At 30.4% G+C, this 11,761-nt stretch overlaps 1 long non-coding RNA gene across 1 annotated transcript; it reads right to left on the reverse strand.

Moving 5' to 3' along the window:
- Window positions 1,301–2,836, reverse strand: LOC109342543. The gene is made up of 2 exons (XR_002107070.1): window positions 2,319–2,836; window positions 1,301–1,845 (listed from the first exon to the last, which is right to left on the reverse strand). It is a non-coding gene; the product is annotated as an uncharacterized LOC109342543 (long non-coding RNA).

Genomic DNA, 11,761 nt, shown 5'->3' on the forward strand with positions numbered 1-11,761 from the left:
TGGCAAAAAATACGACTCGTGTAAATGCATGGGTAACTTGCTAGTTTTAAATGACAAAAAGGTGATTTCATAATAAATAAAAGGATAAAAATATTATTACATATTATGTTTTGTGTGTTATAATGTGGTACTTATCTCTTCAACTAACGGAGATTAGTCATTATTCTATACATATATTCATTTAATACTTTGTTTATTGTATTGATCATTATTTATATTATTACATGATTGATGTATAATTAATTAAAATAAAATTTGACATAAGGTGAGTAAAGTATGATGTCATTTAATAAGAAATTTATTTTAGAACATATACTAAACTTAAAGATCTGGAGAGAAAAATGTGTCTTATGTTATTATAGTTATTTGAGAACTATTTTATTCAAAATATATTGGAAAATTACATAATTAAATATTTTTTATTTGGAACTCAATCCTCCCTCATTATAACTGTAAAATGTTAGGACTGACGCATAGTGTTATTAGACAAATCATAATACAATAGAGTTCTTGTAGGATGATAATTAAATTTAATTATATACTTTATGTGGAAAACATATGTGACGTGGATGTTGAAATTCTATGCTTTTGGGTAGTAAAAAGGAAAATTGGATATTATGTTAAAAATGATATTTTAATATATTGGAAACTGTTCCACCTAATTTTTTGGTATACATTTTTTATTGGTATTCTTTAAATTATGTTTTTAGCACATTCAAGAATACAACTCTTATTATTACCTATAATTCTTTTTATAGGTTGATTTTCGAATTTCTAATTACATAAATTAATTTTGTCATTAAAATTCCTATAATTAATTAACAAAACGAATATGAGTGAGTCATATGTAATAAATGCACATCTATTTATTGAGTCGATTAATAAATCTATTCATATTAATCAATCTCCTTAGTTTTTTAAACTACCTACAGATTTCTTTTCTTATAACCAAAAAAACTACCCGCAGATTTCTTCTCTTTATTAATTAATGTGAACAACTTTTTGTAGTTTTGACTTGATTTGACTCAAGATGAGTGGAATTTAGTGCCTTATATCTCTCAGCTCACCAACTTGAGATTTATCGCTAGATTCGTGTCATTTTTAATTATGTTACATAAATTTATGAAGTGATATTTTAAAATCATATGATATCATTAAAATTTTACATGTTATGAACACTCAATTTTATCTTATCTATTTTCTTCTTGGGAGCAAAACTCAAAATATAATATCATTTCATGATTAGCAAGAACATTTGAATAATTAAGTTACAAAGTAACATCATTGGATATAATTCATATGTTATAATGCCCGAAAATCAATTAGGTCCTTGGATTTGAATTAATTTCCATACAACAACCGAAAATCGGGTAGCGACCCGACAATTTATGGTCATGATATTATTCAAGCAAATAAAACCATTCCTACTTTTAGTAATACAAATACAATCCAGAATACTAAATCCCACCATTAAGTTCCTTGCTGAAGCTTCATGGGGACCAAGACTAAAGACTATAGAAATACATGGTTACTACCTATCATTAAACAACCATCCTACAATATCTAACCAAAGCGCTATTACACACACCTAGATTATGATCAAAATTGTGAAATACCCACCCCTGTTGAATTTATGGTGCTTTTGATGGGACACCCAATCGAGGAGGTTTCAAGAAAGGTTGATGGGGGTCCACCTGGGACTAGTATCCCGGAGCGCATGTATGGAGTAGTAAATGTTTATTACAGTTATACCGGAGAAGCTAAATGTTTTGAACTGGATGATGATCATCACAACTTGAGTGGCTGGAGGAGGCAGGCTTGCACCGAGAGCCGATTCATAGCAGCCTAGAGAGAAGAGAGTTAGAGAAAAAGAGTGACAAACAAAGAGAATTCACGTATCATACCAATTAATGCGACCATAACCGGAGAGTAACCACCATACATACATTCAGGCAAAAGCAACCCAGGGATAAAGTTAAAAATCAAGAGGGCAGTGACGTATGTGCAACCCAAAGCATACTGTCAGGTAAGCGTTCAAACCATAAAAATTGCTTTGTGAACATACCTTGCTTTATATGATATACGTACTAGGCTTGGATGCTTAATTCATAGTTATCTCTAATCAAGCATACCCATTGGTTTCAGCAGAATGTATGTACTTGAGTAAAAAAATTAATTAAGAATGAAATGGATGATGCAATGCAATAACCTTAAGGTAGCGTAATTCGTTTTGTATGATTCTTGTTCTCTCAAGCCAGTCTTTCATCATTCAAACTCCATAATATAAAGTTAAATAGAAGATGGATAAGATTCCTCACCGAATCGTTGCCTCTGCCGGTTCCGAGTCACGAATGCTCTTCTTCTCCCAACACAACACCATCCTCGGTACCACCTCTTCAACCCAACCTTGTAGTCTCAATCACTCCCCAAAACCGTATTCATCCTCCAAACCCACCTGGAGCCACGGTCCCAAACGAGGCCATCAAACCGGAGACGAAAAGAAGGGTAGTCTCAGGGCTTCATCGTTGTTGTCGCCGCATGACCAGCGCAACTCTAGCTATAGATGATGCTCTTCGCCGGTGCCGATAGAGAAGGTTGGAGATGAGAAGGGATGAAGGTGTGGATTTTTGCTTCCTGCATCTTGAAGGAGAAGAAGACTAGGGATTTTAAGATCCATTTTAAAAAAAAACCGTCGAACCACTTCCTCGTCGAAGAGCCACCACAACCCGAGCCTCGAACCACCGCACCTCACTGTGACCACCGCTGATGAAGAGAGGAGAAGGTGGAATCAGATTTAGGGATTGAAATCCCATTTTTGTGCATTTTGGTGGAGAGAATAGAGGTAACACGGTTACCCCTTTTTTAGCACTACCTACTTAATCCTTTTCTATTCTTTTAATTCATTAATTCCTTCACTATGTAATTACATTGCATTTGCTTATGTTTCCACTGTAACAAAAAAAAAACATTGCATTTGCTTTTATTATTCTAATTTTCATTTTTTATCTTTTGATATTTATTTTTTCCTAGTTATTCATTTAGGTAATGTCAATTAATTAAAATCTCTCTTCGTACATATATTCACCCATGACTCTAAATTATTGTTTCAAGTTATTAACAAAGAAATGGTTCATTAAAGTGTGTCCTTTTTACTGAATTTTTATAATAAGGTTATAGTTCGAGTTGTTTCTAACTTCTCCAAAAGTGAGAAGAAGGTTTGCGACCAACACTGTCTCTAAACTAATAATTCCATATCTATAATTAATAACCTGTTTTATCATTAATTATATATATAAATAATTAGAAACTGTTTTATCAAATGAATTTTACGGGATTCTTATAGCGAGGTTACGGTTCGAGTCGTCTCTTACTCCCCTGGAAATGAGGAGAAGGTCTACGACCAACATCGTTTCTAAAACTATTAGTCTTATCGAATCGAAACAATTATATATAAATCAACTCAACAAATTAATATTTCTAAGCTTACCGATATTTTCTAAATCACTAACAACTAACCAAAGTAGCTAAACAATTTTCGAACTAGAACTACGTAGTCTTGATTTTCCTATTGCACCCGGGGATACGTAGGAGCAAGATAAACTCTTGTCAGACACAAATATAAAAAATAAAAATATTATGTTCTACTAATTCAATTTCTAAATAAATAATTTTTAAGGGTATAAAAGTCCATTTGATTAGCAAGGGTATCGTTTTAATATGGGCAGACGGAGTGCTAATACCTTCCCCGATCCGTAATCGACTCCCGAGTTCAGAATCTCTGTTCAAAGACCATTTTTTATCTTAATTGGGCATAAATGAGAGTTTTCTACGTTTTAACCGCAAAAAACATAGTGGCGACTCCAAATCAATCGGAAGAGGTAGAATCCGAGTTCGTCTCTCCATAAGTCGTAGGGCTGGTCTTTCAACTGAAAATTGGGTCACAACACATGTATTACTCAATGTTATAAAATTTTAAATTCTCATTGCATCGATATTATATTTTCCATTTATTTAATGTGCATTTTTTTTAGATTTGGTTGGACCTCACAAATTTTGCTCTCAAATCTAATAATTCCCAATCAAAATTTAAAATTTTGGTATCATTAGTTCAAATGAAAAGGTTTAGGATAAATATTGATTGTATATTTTTTTAAGAGTAAATTACATTAACATACCTGTAATTTTTAGTGAAATTATATAAGCCATAATTTTTTGTAAGTACACAAACCATCCTTAATTTATATACGGGTTTGAGTGTAACTTTTCAAACAAAAAATGGATGATAAATGTAATTAAGTTAAACTACAAAGACATATTGATGCAATTTATTATTAATTAATTATACATTATGTATGATAAATTGTATGTTCGTGAATTTGCATGTAGAGTTTATATATGAAATCACTTTTCTATTTTGTTTTATCTATTTAAGCAATATCTTCTTAGAATTATTGTTGCATTTTGTGAACAAAAAATAATAAAGAAATATTGACTATTATACTATTTGGACTAGAATTCATAATATATACTATATTGTTTGGAAATCTTGTGTGAGATTAAACAAAGTTGTATCATTTTTTCTTTATGGCCCATTGTCATTAGGAGATATATTTGATTATTTAAAAAATGACAATTCATAACTACTTAGAAACTCAAAGTTGTAGCTAATCCTAATATACTTTATTTTATTTCAAACACTTCAATTAGTTGTTGCTAATGATATAAGGTTAGAATCAAGAAATGATTTAAACGAAACAATAGTATATGAATTGTCATTTTATTATCATTATTTTAAGACTTATTGGTGATGATGAAATATATGGTTTACAACTTGAAATCAAATAAAAATTTATATTTTATATAAAATGTTATAATTAAAATAATAATAAAACATTTGAGCTTATCTTATTATTCAAATATTTATTTTTTGGTATGATAAATATTTTTTGAAAATGTTTAAGAGATTAAATAAAGTGAAAGATAACTTGTTGATTGATTTAACAAAAGTTGGATTTTAGTTTCTCCATTAATTTATAAGAAATGGTCATTATCCTAAATAACAATATAGTTGTGGCAAAACTAATATGGTCGCCATTTCCTAGATGATGAGTGATACACAATATAAAAGAAAATAAAAACATAGTAAATTGTAAAAAAACTCATTTTGGTTTGTTAAAAGTACATTAATAATTCTAAGGAGATGTTGTTTAAATACACAAAAGAGAATAGTGATTTCATAATCAAATTCTAAATGCAAATTTACAAATTTACAAATTATTTTAGTTTTGCATAATTAATTAAGAGTAATTACACTTACTCCCCTAGAAGTTTAACTTAAAATTACACTCATCGTTCATTTTTTATTTAAAATATTACACTCATCTCTATTATTGAGACAATTAGTGTATGTATATAGATAAACTAGGATTTGTGTAGGTGCAAAAAATAAGAATGATTTATATAATTTCATTAAAACCCAAGTGGTGCGAGTGCAATTTACTCTTTAAAAATAACTAATGAAAAAGAAATTTAGAAGAATGATTTTAAAATTATAAATAACTCAAAAATAATGTTTGAATAAAAAAACTAATAAGACTAACTTGAAGGGTGCATAAAAAGATTATGTCACTTCATATATCAATTTTGTAATTATTAAAAATGCTTAATTATTAAATATGTGACTTAAATACTTTCCCCAAATCAATTAATAATTTAAGAGACACACTGCCCAACTTGAAAATAGAAAATAACTTAAAGAATGTAATAGTCTTAGGTTGAGTATATTTTAATTATATAATCTTTTATATTGTATTTTTATTAATATGGATCATGCATCTCAATTTTATATAAATTTCTACCAACTAATAGCTGTTCCATTGGGTAAGGGTAAGAATATTTAGCTGCAACATTAATGTACAAGAAGGTGGTTGTCTCTTTTCAATTATTTTAATTTATTAATTTTATGTTTAGAAAAACACATATAATTAAAATAATTGTTCTTCTATATTTCCCATTCCATTAGTTTTTTATATGCTCTTATTTTAATTGTTTAATATCACTTTGACACGTATAAATTTCCACCTACCAAATTCATACCTAAAAATATAAAAATACAAACTCATACTCAAAGATTGGGAATGCAATGCAAAATAGTTATAATATACTAAAATGTCTCATAAATTAGTTAGAAAAAATATTAAAAATAGTAATTTGACCTTATACAATTAATATTCTTAGATCATTTTAGATTTTCTAAATTTTAGGAGACCAAATTTCTACAAGCACAAATTGATGAAGAAAAAAAAGTGATACAATCTGTTTTTGTAAGGTGACAAAAAATATCACATATATCATACATAGTCAAAGTCCATTTGCTAAGAAACTTAAGCTTCTTAAGTCGAAGCCATGACATTAGTGTTGGATCTTGATCTAAAGTTTAGAAAAAAAAATATTAAATTATAATTTAATTAAAAATAATTGTGTAACTATAATATACAAAGATATATATTAATTCTGACTAATATTAATTAACAATTAAATATATATAAAGAAAAATTAACATTCATTTAAAATATTGTTTTTTATTTTAAAGACTTATATTCATCACTCGGTGAATTAGAGATAAAAGATCATGTTATTTTATTTTCAATATAAATCATCATGTTGTGTGTAAAAAATTATCTTCATATCATTATATAATCTTATTTCGGTTGTCTTTATTTCTAAAAATGATCTTTTTGAAGTAGTTATAGAAATCAGGATAGATAAGATAAGAAAAATAACTCGACCAAATAAATATTATTCATTTACGTTTCCTGTTTTTGTAAAAGTTACACTTAATTTAGAGATGCAACTCAGATGATCGATCTTCAAATCGAATAATTGAAGACATCAAAAATAAAATATTGAAATTGATATCTCAAACTAATAATGTTATCTTGCTAATTGAAATTCATATGATAGAATTTATACAAGAAAATAAATATTTATAAATATTAAGTGTTTTATAGACATCGCTAGAATTCAAGGTATTGTTAAGAATATAAAATAAATATTTTAATGGAAAAATGTACATAGTAATAGTGTAAGAATTTTATATACGGTTAGTTTATTATCCATCATTTATTTTAATTATCATTGACTCTTCAAAAAATAATACAAATCAATGATGAATAATATATTATCTCTATATAAATCTTTATACTTAAAATACATAAATATTACACTCCTTAATAAATTTGTTAAATTAAATATTTAAAAGAAAATGTGAAAATTGAGGGGGCAGCTGCCCCACAGGCCTATGAGATAATCCGCCCCTGCATGGCAGCCACTACCTCTTCTAGTTGCAGTGGCTTCTTCTGTTGGAACACAAAACCGAAAACAGAGAAGAAAAGAGAAGAAGTTGGCTTTGAGAGAAAAGAAAGAATGATAGTGAAAAACCAGAAAGAAAATGTGCAGAAAGAGAATGTTAGAATTAGAGAAAAGTGTATGCAAGAAAAGGGAATTCAATCTTCTTCATTATTGATCAAGTTACACAAGTTGCCATTTATAGTAAGCTAGTGACTAACTAACTTAACAGAATTTTGAATTATTACTATTTTTAACATCCCCCCTTAATTCGAAATTCTTCAGCAATAACAACAAAGAATAGCAATGAAATTCAATCTAATTCAGCAACTCTTGCACTTGATTTGTTGGAACACAAAACCAGAAACAGAGAAGAGAAGAGAAGTAGTTGGTTTTAAGAGAAAGAAAGAATGATAGTGAAAAAACCAGAAAGAAATAATGCAGAAACAGAAAGTTAGAATTAGAGAAAAGTGTATGCAAGAAAAGGGAATTCAATCTTCTTCATTATTGATCAAGTTACACGAGTTGCCATTTATAGTAAGCTAGTGACTAACTAACTTAACAGAATTTTGAATTATTACTATTTTTAACATCCCCCCTTAATTCGAAATTCTTCAGCAATAACAACAAAGAATAGCAATGAAATTCAATCTAATTCAGCAACTCTTGCACTTGATTCAATCAATCTCAGCAACTTGCACACCAATTCTCCTTCTTAACTCCTTAAACCTCTCTATCTTGAGGGGTTTAGTCATGATATCAGCCAATTGAAGCTCACTTTTACAGTGGGAGAGCTTCAATTTACCCTCTGCAACTTGCTGTCTAAGGTAATGGTACCTTGTCTCAATGTGTTTGCTTCTTCCATGTGAGACTGGATTCCTAGCCAAATCAATTGCTGACTTATTGTCTATCAGCAATTCCACCTTGTCTTCAATATCAATGTTTAACTCCATTAGCAAAGCAGAGAGCCATATTGCTTGACAAGCAGTGGCACAAGCAGCAATGTATTCTGCTTCACAAGTTGATAGAGCCACAACCTTCTGCTTTTGAGAGCACCATGATACTGGAGCACCTGCTACCATGAATATGTATCCCATGGTGCTTTTTCTGTCCATCAAGTCTCCACACCAATCTGAGTCAGAGTAGGCCAAGAGTTTTGAGCTAATCTTATCACTTTGGTGAGGGAAATTGATGCCAAAATTCAGAGTTCCTTTCAGGTATCTCAAGATTCTCTTTGCTGCCAGCATATGAGAATGCCTAGGATCACTCATAAATCTGCTGATTAGACCAACACTATAGCAAATCTTTGGTCTTGTATGGCAGATGTACCTCAGGCTGCCAACCATTTGTCTGAAGAGTGATGCATTTGCAGCTTCTTCATGTTCACCCTTGTCCAGTTTGAGGTTTGTTTCAGTTGGTGTTTCAGTAGAATTACAGTTGAGCATGTTGAACTTTGTAAGAATCTCAAGAATGTACTTCTTTTGATGCATGAATAAGCCATGTTTCGTGTGCTGGAATTCCAAGCCAAGAAAGTATGCTAGTCTTCCCAAATCAGTCATTTCAAATTCACTCTTGAGACTTATTTTCAATTCATCAATTCCCTATTGATTGCTTCCTGTGATCAATAAATCATCAACATACAAACATATGAACAGGGTATCACAGTTCTGGTTTAGTGATTTGATGTAGACTCCATACTCTACTTCACACTTCTGAAAGCCATAGCTAGATAGGAATCTATCAATTCTCTTGTTCCATGCCCTTGGGGCTTGCCTTAAGCCATAGAGTGCTTTGTTTAGTTTAAGCACCTTATTCTCATTTCCTTTGCTGATGAAGCCTGGAGGTTGAGACACATAGACTAATTCCTCCAAAGGACCATTTAAGAATGCAGATTTAACATCCAATTGCCAAAGACTCCATTTGTTCCAATTCTTGCCATCAAGAATTGGCAGATTTGCTGGGAAGTTGCCACTGTTTTGTCCCATGCTCGTTCACCCTCTTTTGTGTTCTTGTTCTTCTTCAACCTAGCTCTTGATACCAGAGTTGTTGGAACACAAAACCGAAAACAGAGAAGAAAAGAGAAGAAGTTGGCTTTGAGAGAAAAGAAAGAATGATAGTGAAAAACCAGAAAGAAAATGTGCAGAAACAGAATGTTAGAATTAGAGAAAAGTGTATGCAAGAAAAGGGAATTCAATCTTCTTCATTATTGATCAAGTTACACAAGTTGCCATTTATAGTAAGCTAGTGACTAACTAACTTAACAGAATTTTGAATTATTACTATTTTTAACATCTTCAATCTCCGATCATCATATTCCCGACACTCCTCACCATCGAGCCAAGGCTCTCCCGGTTGCGGAAAGCTTAATGTGGTGGCCATGTGGTTCATCAATGGTGTTGCAAAGGCTTTCTTTGCATCCATGGAACTTTGCTCTTGCATTCAAATCCCCATTGTTGAAGATGGCGAAGATGCTCAGGACTTACCCTTGATCCTCAACGATGGAAATCTCAGCCACCATGACGGTGGAGAAGCCACCGCCAACTGGAGGAGGACAATGAAAAGAAAGAAGAGCGGGGCACTCTTATCTTTTTGAAGTGTTAAACAAAATAATGTTCCGGAATGTCATGTTAATTAAAAAGTTAAATATTTATTATTTTATATTTTTGTATTGATATATTTGGTATATAAGATATCGTTTGAGACAATTAATCCTTAACCAAAGGTTTGTGTCTAAGGAAATCGAACATCTCTTTTTCTTGGAAGGTGATGTTTTACAAATGGAGATCATCTGTCCTATTTTAAGTGTCTTAATACAATTAAAGATTATCATCTAATTAAAATGAATAATCATAAAAGCATAAAATAACTATTATATATTACTTGTTGGAATATGATTGATTTGAGATATCGTGACGTTAACGTTTTGGAATAGGTGATCCTTATTCATGTTTTATAACATAACGTGGAGGAGTTAGTAAAATATTCGTGCGTTTAATGCTTATGTTTTGGATGATGTGAATGAAATTAAAGAGTAATGTTTGTTGCCTTTGAATATACACAAATTATCAAGAAATATCATTGAAGTGCAGTGAAATAAATTATGATATGTTTGTCTGCTTTACCGTGAATAATTTTGAAGAATAGTTATCGCTGAAATGCATTTGGGATTTTTGAGGTCAATAGATTATGTTGGAGATAGGTAGAGTCCATATTCTTGCATTATTCCTGTTTTGTCTAATTAAAAAGAGAAATGTAACTATCAAGATTTCATTATTCATACGGTAATTAAAAAGTTTAATGGTAAAGTTTCATTAGATTATTAAGATGATCAGAATATTAAATGTTGGAAGTAGTAGTTTTGTAATCCACAAAAATTCTTTATTCGTAAGGTGAAATATACATTGATAGACTGATAGTACAAAAAAAACTCAGATTAAATAGAAAGAAGAATCCTAAAATCATTAAATAACTTTTATATGAGACTAAAGATCTTTATTCCTGGAAGCAAGGCATCATAAGTCTTATGATGGAGAAGTTCCAACAATAAAGGAATAATTAAGATGAAATAAATTATGATATATGTACCCCTGACTATGTTATGAATTTGCCTAATTAATAAGTTGAATGTAACAACGTAATTCTGAATTAAAACGACTTTAAAAACTAGGAGTAATGAAAATCTGTGCAGATATCAAATTATTGGAACAACTTATTACCAATTATAATTTATCTCTCAACAAATTGGCCAGTAATATCAGTGCCTGACCCACTATAGACGGATTTTGTGGTTTCCATTGAATTTTACTAGTAATTGAAGGAAAATGGTGAATGAATCACTTACACGATACACTAAATTTCAAACTTAGAAGTGAAATATAATTATTAAATATTTTTCTGATTAATCCTAATATATAGAGTGATACAAAATAATGAGACAATAGATATTAACCAATGTGTTTATGTCTCATGACATTGATATATTTTGTCTGATTTATTGGTAGCTCAAAATAACAGTCATATATCCATTTTAGCAACGCTCTTTTAATGAACTTACATTTGTTAACATTTTTCTAACTACACGTACAAGAGTTTAGTTGGCACATCATTACAGGGATAATCACTGTTTGAAGGCCTTTGATTTACATAGTAACTTTATTGAATAGTTATCAATAGGTAATTTATAATGCCCCAAAATTTGTTGCACAAAGTTAATGGCGGAGGGGCAGCAACAACTAATTAAAGTTACTTTGAATATAATTAACTTTTTCTTTTTAAATGTGAACCTCCCATTGTCTATGGTTTAACGATGTTGTCGTTTGGGTCATGATGAGCAATGGCGAAAAGTTTCTTTTACTTTTTTTTTTAACTTTTTCTCCTAGCATCAGGGCAAGGAGTCCAACAAAAAGTACAAGGA

Source organism: Lupinus angustifolius, chromosome LG03 (assembly GCF_001865875.1).
Source record: "Lupinus angustifolius cultivar Tanjil chromosome LG03, LupAngTanjil_v1.0, whole genome shotgun sequence".
Classification (NCBI taxonomy): Eukaryota; Viridiplantae; Streptophyta; class Magnoliopsida; order Fabales; family Fabaceae; genus Lupinus; species Lupinus angustifolius.